Source organism: Epinephelus lanceolatus, chromosome 15, assembly GCF_041903045.1.
Source record: "Epinephelus lanceolatus isolate andai-2023 chromosome 15, ASM4190304v1, whole genome shotgun sequence".
Classification (NCBI taxonomy): domain Eukaryota; kingdom Metazoa; phylum Chordata; class Actinopteri; order Perciformes; family Serranidae; genus Epinephelus; species Epinephelus lanceolatus.
In genome coordinates this window covers 8,299,610-8,314,697 of record NC_135748.1, presented here as the reverse complement: position 1 = coordinate 8,314,697, position 15,088 = coordinate 8,299,610, and the positions used below count along the sequence as shown (strand labels likewise).

Here is a 15,088-nt window from a genome sequence, read left to right as displayed (position 1 = left end):
CACTCACAACACACATGGTGCATTTCTCTAACCTGATGGGGTGTACAGTAATGCTGATTTTGCATGTGATTGGCTTACTGACTACAAACCACGCCTTTTCCATGTAGTGGCAGTCATGGGGGATGGGGGAAATACTAAACTCTTTGAATACCTTCTTTGTTAGACTACTGGGGTAAACCAAGATTACAAATAAAGGCATATTTAATCAAGGATCCAGGCTGTCTAAAACTGGTTAATGGTAGTCTGATGACTTAAAGACAGCTTGAGAAAGCACAGATCTTGGCTCATTCTTTCCATTATAGAGGACGACTACAACCTTACGGGGTGTACAGTCATGTTTGTGTTGCATGTCACTGGTTTGTTGACTACAAACTACATATTTTCCATGTCATGGCATTCATGGGGGAGAGGGAAATAGTAGATCCTTTGGATAACCTCCATTTACCCCTTTCATAGCAATGTCCAGAGTCAGACCAGGGCTGTACTATCCCTTGTTCAAGCCTTCTTTTGTCAGTTCAAACCAAGCCAGCCAACACGGGTCAATCCCAAAATGCACTCTCCAGGGCTGAAAAGTGAAGCCAACACAGAACTTCCAAAAACTGCAGTTCCTTGAATGGCCACTTGAGGCAGGCTCCAGAAGCAAGCCAATCCTCAAAGTCATCAATGTTAAAATGCCCAAATTTACAGCATATATTTATGTACCCAGCCCGCTGCAAAACCTGTTTTCTTCTCTATTGCTGATTTCAAAAGTAGTTTTTCAAGTTGGACTGTACAGACTTTGAGATATAAAGACAGGTTGAAAGAGCAACAAAACCTTGACTGTATTCACCCATGTTAGGGCCATGGTCACTAGACTCGGGTGCAGGATTTAACCTTAGAACAGACTTGTACGTCTCTTTGGAGACCAACAAAAATTGCCTGAGCTGACTATATTTCAAGTCATCCCGGCGGGGTATTGGGTTAAGTTTTCAACTAGCAATAATCACGTCTCAGTAAAACTTCATAGACTATGATATTGCCTCTGCGAAAGGATGCCCATTACCTCCACAAGATTAAAGTGGTCCTTGTCAAACACTCACAACACACATGGTGCATTTCTCTAACCTGATGGGGTGTACAGTAATGCTGATTTTGCATGTGATTGGCTTATTGACTACAAACCACGCCTTTTCCATGTAGTGGCAGTCATGGGGGATGGGGGAAATACTAAACTCTTTGAATACCTTCTTTGTTAGACTACTGGGGTAAACCAAGATTACAAATAAAGGCATATTTAATCAAGGATCCAGGCTGTCTAAAACTGGTTAATGGTAGTCTGATGACTTAAAGACAGCTTGAGAAAGCACAGATCTTGGCTCATTCTTTCCATTATAGAGGACGACTACAACCTTACGGGGTGTACAGTCATGTTTGTGTTGCATGTCACTGGTTTGGTGACTACAAACTACATATTTTCCATGTCATGGCATTCATGGGGGAGAGGGAAATAGTAGATCCTTTGGATAACCTCCATTTACCCCTTTCATAGCAATGTCCAGAGTCAGACCGGGGGCCTGTATCACGAAGCAGGATTTTGTCTCAGCGAGGTAACTTCAGGGTTAACCCTGGGTTTTTGGTCTCACGAAGCCGGTTCAGTTCTTATTGGGGTAGATCACCATGGTAACTTACTCTGAACGGCTATCCTGCTCCGGAGCAGGGTAAGTTCAGGGTTGAATCTGATCCTGTAAAAAGCACCACCCACTGGCCAATCAGCTGTTCGGAAAAAAATGACTCCGCTGACAGAAATGCAGCCCAGTCATGATGGGAAGTTTAATTAATTTGATTGATTTTGATTTGAAAGTTTATTTTGAACATTAAAAAAGAAAAGAAAGCAACAACAACAGACAATGAAAAGATTGTTCAAAACGGAGTGGAAAGGAGTCGAACTTTCATCCCACCCCTTCATAAGAAAGAAACTGATCATTTGCGGACACTTAATAGCACCATTAATTAGTGCCAACATTTTGTTTTGTTGGAGGAAATGATCCCTGTTAAAGATAATGGGCCTAATTGACAGCTTTGCTGCTGGAAATGTGGAAAGTAGCCTGTCATGTCTACACTTCATGGTGTTTGAGGGATTTTCCTTTTTGTTTTTTAAAGAGGGAGACTAGGTATATTTCTGCGCAGCTGTTAATTTCTAACACAGCTCAATATCAGGATGATTTTATTCAGACTATCAATTTGGTGTTGATATGATTTAATTGTGGCGTCAGCTTTAAGCTTTATTGTAGCATATATAACGTTATGACAAAGAAGACCAATTTATCAGACGCAATGATGTTAGACGATAATTGTAATACACGCAATTCATCTGCGCAGCATTGATTTCATGGGATTCAAGGGTGTGATCAGTGTCAGATGTACAGGTAGAGGTACTGTAGCTACTTGAACCAGTGATGAGTAATTTAACCTACACATCATTTTATTTGCTACCTTGTTTTGTCTTGATTTTTCCCTCTCTCCTCCTCTATTTCTTCTTTCCTGACCCGTTTTTTTTCCTTCTCTATCATGTGATTTCATTGATGTTTTGACAGGGGAATTTCTTTGATAAGCTTTTAGTGGCTTCTAACCTCTCCAGCACTTTTCTTTGTTTAATCTTGTAAATTTTATACTGTCTGTTTTTAACATTATGTGCAAATAAACTAATCTAAACTAAAACTAAACATTATTCATCCCGTTATGCGTTGCCACGCATGTTTCCTCCTCCTGCAGCTGCCACGGTGTTGGCCTTTTCTCTAATGTTGCTTTCCTCCTCCTCATATTTTAGTAGAGTTAATCTCTGATCCTCACGAGAAATACTTTTTTTCCTCACATACAGCGCTCTGTGAGGACGCTCAGTGAGGACGCTCAGTGAGGACGCTCAGTGACGCTGCGCTTCTCTCATGATTGTGATTGGTCCGCTGCGTGCGCGTTCACGGCTTTTGATAAAGCAACCCTGGGTTGATTTACCGAGTTGATATCCAGCGTCGTGATACCGATTATCCTGATTGCCATTGTTAGGGTTAGTCAACCCAGGATAGGTCTGGGTAACCCAGGAAAGGTTGATCTCGCTTCGTGATACAGGCCCCAGGGCTGTACTATCCCTTGTTCAAGCCTTCTTTTGTCAGTTCAAACCAAGCCAGCCAACATGGGTAAATCCCAAGATGCACTCTCCAGGGCTGAGAAGTGAAGCCAACACAGAACTTCCAAAAACTGCAGTTCCTTGAATGGCCACTTGAGGCAGGCTCCAGAAGCAAGCCAATCCTCAAAGTCATCAATGTTAAAATGCCCAAATTTACGGCATATATTTATGTACCCAGCCCGCTGCAAAAAAATGTTTTCTAGTCTATTACGGATTTCAAAAGCAGTTTTTCAATTTGGACTGTACAGACTTTCAGATATAAAGACAGGTTGAAAGAGCAAAAAAAAAACCTTGACTGTATTCACCCATGTTAGGGCCATGGTCACTAGACTCGGGTGCAGGATTTAACCTTAGAACAGACTTGTACGTCTCCTTGGAGACCAACAAAAATTGCCTGAGCTGACTATATTTCAAGTCATCCCGGCGGGGTGTTGGGTTAAGTTTTCAACTAGCAATAATCACGTCTCAGTAAAACTTCATAGACTATGATATTGCCTCTGCGAAAGGATGCCCATTACCTCCACAAGATTAAAGTGGTCCTTGTCAAACACTCACAACACACATGGTGCATTTCTCTAACCTGATGGGGTGTACAGTAATGCTGATTTTGCATGTGATTGGCTTATTGACTACAAACCACGCCTTTTCCATGTAGTGGCAGTCATGGGGGATGGGGGAAATACTAAACTCTTTGAATACCTTCTTTGTTAGACTACTGGGGTAAACCAAGATTACAAATAAAGGCATATTTAATCAAGGATCCAGGCTGTCTAAAACTGGTTAATGGTAGTCTGATGACTTAAAGACAGCTTGAGAAAGCACAGATCTTGGCTCATTCTTTCCATTATAGAGGACGACTACAACCTTACGGGGTGTACAGTCATGTTTGTGTTGCATGTCACTGGTTTGGTGACTACAAACTACATTCAAATAAACACAAGAAGTTTGTGCTCTAATAATAATAATAAAAAAAAAAAAAGGGATCAGCGCTCAGTGAATAATCCTCCTAAGCCCTACGATAAGCTATTATGGCAAGGCTTAACTATACAGACCCGTGAGCAGTGATAACTAGCATGTCTTTGGGGTCATCGGGTGGGAACCTCCTTTCACCGGTGTTTCGCCTAGTTAGTCCCACGACACCTCCAGGAGGCTAGACAGTGATCTCTGGCGTCCCAGAGACACTCCCCTAATGCCAGGTCTCACTGCTCCCCACACTAACCGAACAACCTCCTTTACCTTACCTATACTACCACAGAGGAGGTAGACCCAGGGAAGGAAGCCTTGTTAGGCTATCACACTCCCCCGCCGGGTTAGGCTGTACAGTCTACCTCCCCAGGACGAGCCCTCACAACAATGACACCTCCAGGAGGCTGGACAGTGATCTCAGCCCAAACAGCACTGCCAACTTCAACCAAGCCCAGGCTCCGTTTATGCGAGCTCCAGGCAGAAGCAATGCTGATACTACCTTTACTAGCACATTCACCATACTCTATTTCACATGCTACATAGCATAACTACAATGTAAGCTAAAGTTAAAGGAGATAAATGAACTCACAGGATCAGCAAACACACTCACTTTGCAGCATGGTCTCAAACAAAATGGATTCAAATAGGCCACTCCCACACTTAAATAACCTTCCTCTTCCTGGATTTCCTTCTTACTTACACATGGCTTTCTCAGCCCAAACAGCACTGCCATCTTCAACCAAACCCAGGCTCCATACATGCGAGCTCCAGGCAGAAGCAATGCTGATACTAGCTTTCCTGTCACATTCACCATACTCTATTTCACACACTACATAGCATAACTACAATATAAGCTAAAGTTAAAGGAGCTAACTGGACTTACAGGATCAGCAAGCACACTCACCTTGCCGCATGGCCTCAAACAAAATGGATTCCAATAGGCCACTCCCACACTTAAATACTTCCTCTTCCTGGATTTCTCCTGACAGGAAGTGGATCTCTCCACCTGATCTCAAGGAGTTATGTGCCCTGCTTAGTAGTTCCCCCTGCTGGCCCCCAGCTGACATTATTTCTTCTGTAATAGATAAACTGGCTGCATTTAATTGCTTCATCTGACATTTCCCTCACTGTCTTCCTCAAATTCTGTCCCCGCACTCCGAGTTCCCCCAGGAGTGAGACAGTTGATCTTGCTATGAATCCCCTACACCCCACTTCCACTGGACAAATCCTAGTCTTCCATCCTCGCTGCTCAGCTTCTGCTCCTAAGTCTGCATATCTAAGCTTTTTTCTTTCATAGGCTTCTTCCACTGAGTCTTCCCAAGGAACTGTCAGCTCAATGAAATAAACTATCTGTTGACTCACTGACCACAACACTAAGTCAGGCCTCTGCCTGGTACAGACTATTTCCTGAGGAACAACAAGCTTTCCCCCTAAATCTACTTGCATTTCCCAATCACAAGCACCTTCTAGGCGGCCACACCCTTGCCTCCTCACTAACTTATCCCTTCTGTATTTCTCTCCCTCACGGACAAACTGAATTACTAAGCCCCTATCCTTAACACCTTCTGAATTCACCTGTCTTCGTTTCCCTTCGATGCCTGCAGCTAAACATTTCAACACCTGATTATGTCGCCATGTATATCGGCCTTGTGACAAGCCAACTTTACAGCCTGACAAAATATGCTTTAAAGTTGCGGTACGTGAACACAATGGGCATGATGGGTCCTCATTTACCCACAGTTTTAGGTTCTGGGGGGTTGGTAACACATCGTATGTAGCCCCTACCAGGAATCTAATACGATTCTCCTCCATACTCCACAGGTCCCTCCAACTAAGCTTCCTCTTCTCTACACTTTCCCAATTCAACCACTGTCCCTGTTTAGCCTGGGCCACTACCTTTGCACCCCTTACTATCTCTTCCTGTCTGCGTATCTGTTCTACAACCAGCTTTCTTTTATCTTTGAGGCCTGCTGTATTCCATACCGGTTTACCTGAGCCATGCCCCAGGCCTCCCCGGCCAAACTGAACATTACCTACAATCTCTGCATGTCTAAGAGCTGCCTCTGCCTCCTGAACTGCCGATCTTGGGTTCCACTTCCTCCCCTTGGTTGGATTTGGAACCACACTCCTAACTACCACGTCCTTACTCCCAGATAACAAGAGCTCTGTCCTGACCTTGGTACATTTAAATTCCTCTGTTAAACTAGATACTGGCAGCTGAAGTATCCCTTTTCCATACAATGCAACACTACTTAGGCACCTAGGAGCGCCCAACCACTTCCTAATGTAGGAGCTAACCGACCTTTCCATTCTCTCCACAACAGATATTGGAATTTCATAAACTGACAATGGCCACATTAACCTAGGATATAGCCCAAATTGCAAACACCACAACTTCAACTTTCCTGGAAGTTCTGATTTATCTATTCTATCCAATCCTTCAGCCACATCTTTTCTAAATTTCACCACCTGTTCCTTATCATTCAACTCTACATTGTAGCACCTACCTAAGCTCTTTACTGACTTTTCCCTAATTGTTGGGATGTCCTCATCATCTATGACAAACTTCCTATCACTTAACTTCCCTCTACATATCGAGATGCTTCTAGATTTACTAGGCTTGATTTTCATGCTGGCCCACTTGAGGTTCTTATTTACCTTCTCTAGTAGCCTCTTTGTACATGGCATTGTTGTGGTCACCAGTGTCATGTCATCCATGTAAGCCCTAACTGGTGGAAGATGCAACCCATTCTGCCGTCTCTCCCCACCTACCACCCACTTAGAAGCCCTAATGATTACTTCCATTGCCATAGTAAATGCTAATGGAGAAATTGTACACCCTGCCATGATGCCTATTTCTAGCCTCTGCCAACCTGTTGTGAAACCTGCTGTACTTAGACACAACCTAATATCCTGAAAATATGCTTTCACTAAGTTAACAACTACCTGTGGCACTCTGAAGTAGTCAAATGCACTCCAAATGAGGCTGTGCGGTACTGAACCAAACGCATTTGCAAGATCTAAAAATATTACATGTAGGTCCCTTTTGTTAATCTTCGCTGCCTGAATCTGGTGCCAGATCATGCTAGTATGCTCTAAACACCCTGAAAAACCTGGTATTCCTGCCTTCTGCACCATGGTATCTATTAAGCTATTCCTTTCTAAGTAGCTAGCTAGTCTCTGCGCTACTACACTAAAGAAAATCTTCCCCTCCACATTCAAGAGAGAAATCATCCGGAACTGGCTAAGGTCCACAGACTCCTTCTCCTTAGGAATGAGGACACCCCCTGCCCTACGCCATGCTCTTGGTATAATTTGTTTTTCCCAAACTATTCTTAGCTGTTTCCACAAAAATTTAAGGGTATCAGGCGCACTTTTATAAACCCGGTAGGGGACTCCATTAGGCCCTGGGGCCGAAGAAGCCTTTGCACGCCTGACCACCTCCTGAACTTCCTTCCACCTAGGTGGCCTGACATCCATCTCATGCTCTATCCCTCCTAATGGAGGGATATCAGGTGGGAAACCTACTATCCTATTCTTCTCCAAATCTGAATACGTGTTTCTCAAATATTCTTCAACCTCTAACCTTTCTGCTTTAAGCTGCCCTCCCTTTTCCTGGCTGAACAATCCTTTAACAAACTTAAAAGGGTCCCTGAAAAAACCTGTCCTAGCATATTCCTTCTTCCTCCTCTTTTTCCTGAGATGCTCCGCCCTTCTAAGAACTGCTAGCCTGCTCCTCAACTCCTCTTGCAACACCTTAATTCCCTCCCTTTCTTCTTCTGTAGCCTTTTTCCACTGCTTTCTTAACTGTCTCCTTTCCTTGACTAACTTCTCTATTTCTCTCTGCCGCCTAGACTTACCTGACTGTACCCTCTCACTCCTCTTTCTCTCATGCACCCCAAACCTCTCTACACCATATGAATACATTATATCTCCCATCTTTTCTAACCTTTGTATTGCATTTCCTCTAAGCCTACTCAAGATTACTGACAAGTCTCTATTAACTATCTCCCATTCTTTACTGTCATTTGCTCTAGGCCATCTAACTCTAACCTTTTGCTCCATAGTTCTTTCTCTGGCTAGCATACTGGCCTCAGTGTCACCTGCATCCTCTCTTACTACCCCCTCCTCCTCAGTGGCAGCGTTACTGATATCCTGCGAACTGTGGTTTTCTACCTGCCGCTGGACTTCATCCGACTGACTCGACTGACTTCTTAGGAAGTACTGATCAATGCGGCTACTCTGCCCTTTCTTTGCCACACACTTCTTCTTTCCCTGATGAGTTCTGAGGCCTTTCACTGATGTTACTTTCTGCCAGCCGCAAGGACAGACCTGAAGCATCTTGTTCTCAACTATGCTACTTTTGCCCTCTACAGATGCGCTCACCTTGCCCTGAGTGCTGCTAATTCTAGCACTGGTGGATAGGTCCGTGCCCCTATCCTTCACTGAGTCACCGGTCCAAGTCATAGTCGTGTCCTTTCCAATGTCTGTTACCGTGTAATCCACCTGTGAGTCATCTTCCACCCCTGCTCTCGCTGACTCTTGGGGTATTTTCCCTATGTTGGCTGTAGCTAATTTTGGTTGTAATAAGGCTGCTAGGCCTCACCACTGCTACCATGGGTTGCTAACCCATGCCAGCACCGCTGGGGTCTTTTCCCTCCTGTCAGCTGTCTTTCCAAGCGGTCACATGGTCTTTCCCTTGTTGTCAGCTGCCCTATTCACAGCAGTCACTAGCTGGGCTAGTTCTGAATTCAAATAAACACAAGAAGTTTGTGCTCTAATAATAATAATAAAAAAAAAAAAAGGGATCAGCGCTCAGTGAATAATCCTCCTAAGCCCTACGATAAGCTATTATGGCAAGGCTTAACTATACAGACCCGTGAGCAGTGATAACTAGCATGTCTTTGGGGTCATCGGGTGGGAACCTCCTTTCACCGGTGTTTCGCCTAGTTAGTCCCACGACACCTCCAGGAGGCTAGACAGTGATCTCTGGCGTCCCAGAGACACTCCCCTAATGCCAGGTCTCACTGCTCCCCACACTAACCGAACAACCTCCTTTACCTTACCTATACTACCACAGAGGAGGTAGACCCAGGGAAGGAAGCCTTGTTAGGCTATCACACTCCCCCGCCGGGTTAGGCTGTACAGTCTACCTCCCCAGGACGAGCCCTCACAACAATGACACCTCCAGGAGGCTGGACAGTGATCTCAGCCCAAACAGCACTGCCAACTTCAACCAAGCCCAGGCTCCGTTTATGCGAGCTCCAGGCAGAAGCAATGCTGATACTACCTTTACTAGCACATTCACCATACTCTATTTCACATGCTACATAGCATAACTACAATGTAAGCTAAAGTTAAAGGAGATAAATGAACTCACAGGATCAGCAAACACACTCACTTTGCAGCATGGTCTCAAACAAAATGGATTCAAATAGGCCACTCCCACACTTAAATAACCTTCCTCTTCCTGGATTTCCTTCTTACTTACACATGGCTTTCTCAGCCCAAACAGCACTGCCATCTTCAACCAAACCCAGGCTCCATACATGCGAGCTCCAGGCAGAAGCAATGCTGATACTAGCTTTCCTGTCACATTCACCATACTCTATTTCACACACTACATAGCATAACTACAATATAAGCTAAAGTTAAAGGAGCTAACTGGACTTACAGGATCAGCAAGCACACTCACCTTGCCGCATGGCCTCAAACAAAATGGATTCCAATAGGCCACTCCCACACTTAAATACTTCCTCTTCCTGGATTTCTCCTGACAGGAAGTGGATCTCTCCACCTGATCTCAAGGAGTTATGTGCCCTGCTTAGTAGTTCCCCCTGCTGGCCCCCAGCTGACATTATTTCTTCTGTAATAGATAAACTGGCTGCATTTAATTGCTTCATCTGACATTTCCCTCACTGTCTTCCTCAAATTCTGTCCCCGCACTCCGAGTTCCCCCAGGAGTGAGACAGTTGATCTTGCTATGAATCCCCTACACCCCACTTCCACTGGACAAATCCTAGTCTTCCATCCTCGCTGCTCAGCTTCTGCTCCTAAGTCTGCATATCTAAGCTTTTTTCTTTCATAGGCTTCTTCCACTGAGTCTTCCCAAGGAACTGTCAGCTCAATGAAATAAACTATCTGTTGACTCACTGACCACAACACTAAGTCAGGCCTCTGCCTGGTACAGACTATTTCCTGAGGAACAACAAGCTTTCCCCCTAAATCTACTTGCATTTCCCAATCACAAGCACCTTCTAGGCGGCCACACCCTTGCCTCCTCACTAACTTATCCCTTCTGTATTTCTCTCCCTCACGGACAAACTGAATTACTAAGCCCCTATCCTTAACACCTTCTGAATTCACCTGTCTTCGTTTCCCTTCGATGCCTGCAGCTAAACATTTCAACACCTGATTATGTCGCCATGTATATCAGCCTTGTGACAAGCCAACTTTACAGCCTGACAAAATATGCTTTAAAGTTGCGGTACGTGAACACAATGGGCATGATGGGTCCTCATTTACCCACAGTTTTAGGTTCTGGGGGGTTGGTAACACATCGTATGTAGCCCCTACCAGGAATCTAATACGATTCTCCTCCATACTCCACAGGTCCCTCCAACTAAGCTTCCTCTTCTCTACACTTTCCCAATTCAACCACTGTCCCTGTTTAGCCTGGGCCACTACCTTTGCACCCCTTACTATCTCTTCCTGTCTGCGTATCTGTTCTACAACCAGCTTTCTTTTATCTTTGAGGCCTGCTGTATTCCATACCGGTTTACCTGAGCCATGCCCCAGGCCTCCCCGGCCAAACTGAACATTACCTACAATCTCTGCATGTCTAAGAGCTGCCTCTGCCTCCTGAACTGCCGATCTTGGGTTCCACTTCCTCCCCTTGGTTGGATTTGGAACCACACTCCTAACTACCACGTCCTTACTCCCAGATAACAAGAGCTCTGTCCTGACCTTGGTACATTTAAATTCCTCTGTTAAACTAGATACTGGCAGCTGAAGTATCCCTTTTCCATACAATGCAACACTACTTAGGCACCTAGGAGCGCCCAACCACTTCCTAATGTAGGAGCTAACCGACCTTTCCATTCTCTCCACAACAGATATTGGAATTTCATAAACTGACAATGGCCACATTAACCTAGGATATAGCCCAAATTGCAAACACCACAACTTCAACTTTCCTGGAAGTTCTGATTTATCTATTCTATCCAATCCTTCAGCCACATCTTTTCTAAATTTCACCACCTGTTCCTTATCATTCAACTCTACATTGTAGCACCTACCTAAGCTCTTTACTGACTTTTCCCTAATTGTTGGGATGTCCTCATCATCTATGACAAACTTCCTATCACTTAACTTCCCTCTACATATCGAGATGCTTCTAGATTTACTAGGCTTGATTTTCATGCTGGCCCACTTGAGGTTCTTATTTACCTTCTCTAGTAGCCTCTTTGTACATGGCATTGTTGTGGTCACCAGTGTCATGTCATCCATGTAAGCCCTAACTGGTGGAAGATGCAACCCATTCTGCCGTCTCTCCCCACCTACCACCCACTTAGAAGCCCTAATGATTACTTCCATTGCCATAGTAAATGCTAATGGAGAAATTGTACACCCTGCCATGATGCCTATTTCTAGCCTCTGCCAACCTGTTGTGAAACCTGCTGTACTTAGACACAACCTAATATCCTGAAAATATGCTTTCACTAAGTTAACAACTACCTGTGGCACTCTGAAGTAGTCAAATGCACTCCAAATGAGGCTGTGCGGTACTGAACCAAACGCATTTGCAAGATCTAAAAATATTACATGTAGGTCCCTTTTGTTAATCTTCGCTGCCTGAATCTGGTGCCAGATCATGCTAGTATGCTCTAAACACCCTGAAAAACCTGGTATTCCTGCCTTCTGCACCATGGTATCTATTAAGCTATTCCTTTCTAAGTAGCTAGCTAGTCTCTGCGCTACTACACTAAAGAAAATCTTCCCCTCCACATTCAAGAGAGAAATCATCCGGAACTGGCTAAGGTCCACAGACTCCTTCTCCTTAGGAATGAGGACACCCCCTGCCCTACGCCATGCTCTTGGTATAATTTGTTTTTCCCAAACTATTCTTAGCTGTTTCCACAAAAATTTAAGGGTATCAGGCGCACTTTTATAAACCCGGTAGGGGACTCCATTAGGCCCTGGGGCCGAAGAAGCCTTTGCACGCCTGACCACCTCCTGAACTTCCTTCCACCTAGGTGGCCTGACATCCATCTCATGCTCTATCCCTCCTAATGGAGGGATATCAGGTGGGAAACCTACTATCCTATTCTTCTCCAAATCTGAATACGTGTTTCTCAAATATTCTTCAACCTCTAACCTTTCTGCTTTAAGCTGCCCTCCCTTTTCCTGGCTGAACAATCCTTTAACAATTTATTTACAACATATTTTCCATGTCATGGCATTCATGGGGGAGAGGGAAATAGTAGATCCTTTGGATAACCTCCATTTACCCCTTTCATAGCAATGTCCAGAGTCAGACCGGGGGCCTGTATCACGAAGCAGGATTTTGTCTCAGCGAGGTAACTTCAGGGTTAACCCTGGGTTTTTGGTCTCACGAAGCCGGTTCAGTTCTTATTGGGGTAGATCACCATGGTAACTTACTCTGAACGGCTATCCTGCTCCGGAGCAGGGTAAGTTCAGGGTTGAATCTGATCCTGTAAAAAGCACCACCCACTGGCCAATCAGCTGTTCGGAAAAAAATGACTCCGCTGACAGAAATGCAGCCCAGTCATGACAGGAAGTTTAATTAATTTGATTGATTTAGATTTGAAAGTTTATTTTGAACATTAAAAAAGAAAAGAAAGCAACAACAACAGACAATGAAAAGATTGTTCAAAACGGAGTGGAAAGAAGTCGAACTTTCATCCCACCCCTTCATAAGAAAGAAACTTATCATTTGCGGACACTTAATAGCACCATTAATTAGTGCCAACATTTTGTTTTGTTGGAGGAAATGATCCCTGTTAAAGATAATGGGCCTAATTGACAGCTTTGCTGCTGGAAATGTGGAAAGTAGCCTATCATGTCTACACTTCATGGTGTTTGAGGGATTTTCCTTTTTGTTTTTTAAAGAGGGAGACTAGGTATATTTCTGCGCAGCTGTTAATTTCTAACACAGCTCAATATCAGGATGATTTTATTCAGACTATCAATTTGGTGTTGATATGATTTAATTGTGGCGTCAGCTTTAAGCTTTATTGTAGCATATATAACGTTATGACAAAGAAGACCAATTTATCAGACGCAATGATGTTAGACGATAATTGTAATACACGCAATTCATCTGCGCAGCATTGATTTCATGGGATTCAAGGGTGTGATCAGTGTCAGATGTACAGGTACAGGTACTGTAGCTACTTGAACCAGTGATGAGTAATTTAACCTACACATCATTTTATTTGCTACCTTGTTTTGTCTTGATTTTTCCCTCTCTCCTCCTCTATTTCTTCTTTCCTGACCCGTTTTTTTTCCTTCTCTATCATGTGATTTCATTGATGTTTTGACAGGGGAATTTCTTTGATAAGCTTTTAGTGGCTTCTAACCTCTCCGGCACTTTTCTTTGTTTAATCTTGTAAATTTTATACTGTCTGTTTTTAACATTATGTGCAAATAAACTAATCTAAACTAAAACTAAACATTATTCATCCCGTTATGCGTTGCCACGCATGTTTCCTCCTCCTGCAGCTGCCACGGTGTTGGCCTTTTCTCTAATGTTGCTTTCCTCCTCCTCATATTTTAGTAGAGTTAATCTCTGATCCTCACGAGAAATACTTTTTTTCCTCACATACAGCGCTCTGTGAGGACGCTCAGTGAGGACGCTCAGTGAGGACGCTCAGTGACGCTGCGCTTCTCTCATGATTGTGATTGGTCCGCTGCGTGCGCGTTCACGGCTTTTGATAAAGCAACCCTGGGTTGATTTACCGAGTTGATATCCAGCGTCGTGATACCGATTATCCTGATTGCCATTGTTAGGGTTAGTCAACCCAGGATAGGTCTGGGTAACCCAGGAAAGGTTGATCTCGCTTCGTGATACAGGCCCCAGGGCTGTACTATCCCTTGTTCAAGCCTTCTTTTGTCAGTTCAAACCAAGCCAGCCAACATGGGTAAATCCCAAGATGCACTCTCCAGGGCTGAGAAGTGAAGCCAACACAGAACTTCCAAAAACTGCAGTTCCTTGAATGGCCACTTGAGGCAGGCTCCAGAAGCAAGCCAATCCTCAAAGTCATCAATGTTAAAATGCCCAAATTTACGGCATATATTTATGTACCCAGCCCGCTGCAAAAAATGTTTTCTAGTCTATTACGGATTTCAAAAGCAGTTTTTCAATTTGGACTGTACAGACTTTCAGATATAAAGACAGGTTGAAAGAGCAAAAAAAACCCTTGACTGTATTCACCCATGTTAGGGCCATGGTCACTAGACTCGGGTGCAGGATTTAACCTTAGAACAGACTTGTACGTCTCCTTGGAGACCAACAAAAATTGCCTGAGCTGACTATATTTCAAGTCATCCCGGCGGGGTATTGGGTTAAGTTTTCAACTAGCAATAATCACGTCTCAGTAAAACTTCATAGACTATGATATTGCCTCTGCGAAAGGATGCCCATTACCTCCACAAGATTAAAGTGGTCCTTGTCAAACACTCACAACACACATGGTGCATTTCTCTAACCTGATGGGGTGTACAGTAATGCTGATTTTGCATGTGATTGGCTTACTGACTACAAACCACGCCTTTTCCATGTAGTGGCAGTCATGGGGGATGGGGGAAATACTAAACTCTTTGAATACCTTCTTTGTTAGACTACTGGGGTAAACCAAGATTACAAATAAAGGCATATTTAATCAAGGATCCAGGCTGTCTAAAACTGGTTAATGGTAGTCTGATGACTTAAAGACAGCT

The 15,088-nt window shown here is 43.9% G+C and overlaps 3 non-coding genes across 3 annotated transcripts; all 3 read right to left on the bottom strand.

Moving 5' to 3' along the window:
* Positions 1–892: 892 nt before the first annotated feature.
* Positions 893–1,033, bottom strand: LOC144467128 (U4 spliceosomal RNA). Its single transcript, XR_013493490.1, has one exon. It is a non-coding gene; the product is annotated as a U4 spliceosomal RNA (small nuclear RNA).
* A 2,495-nt stretch (positions 1,034–3,528) lies between these two features.
* On the bottom strand, positions 3,529–3,669 carry LOC144467102 (U4 spliceosomal RNA). The gene has a single exon (XR_013493464.1). It is a non-coding gene; the product is annotated as a U4 spliceosomal RNA (small nuclear RNA).
* A 10,976-nt stretch (positions 3,670–14,645) lies between these two features.
* On the bottom strand, positions 14,646–14,786 carry LOC144467176 (U4 spliceosomal RNA). The gene has a single exon (XR_013493538.1). It is a non-coding gene; the product is annotated as a U4 spliceosomal RNA (small nuclear RNA).
* Positions 14,787–15,088: the final 302 nt, after the last annotated feature.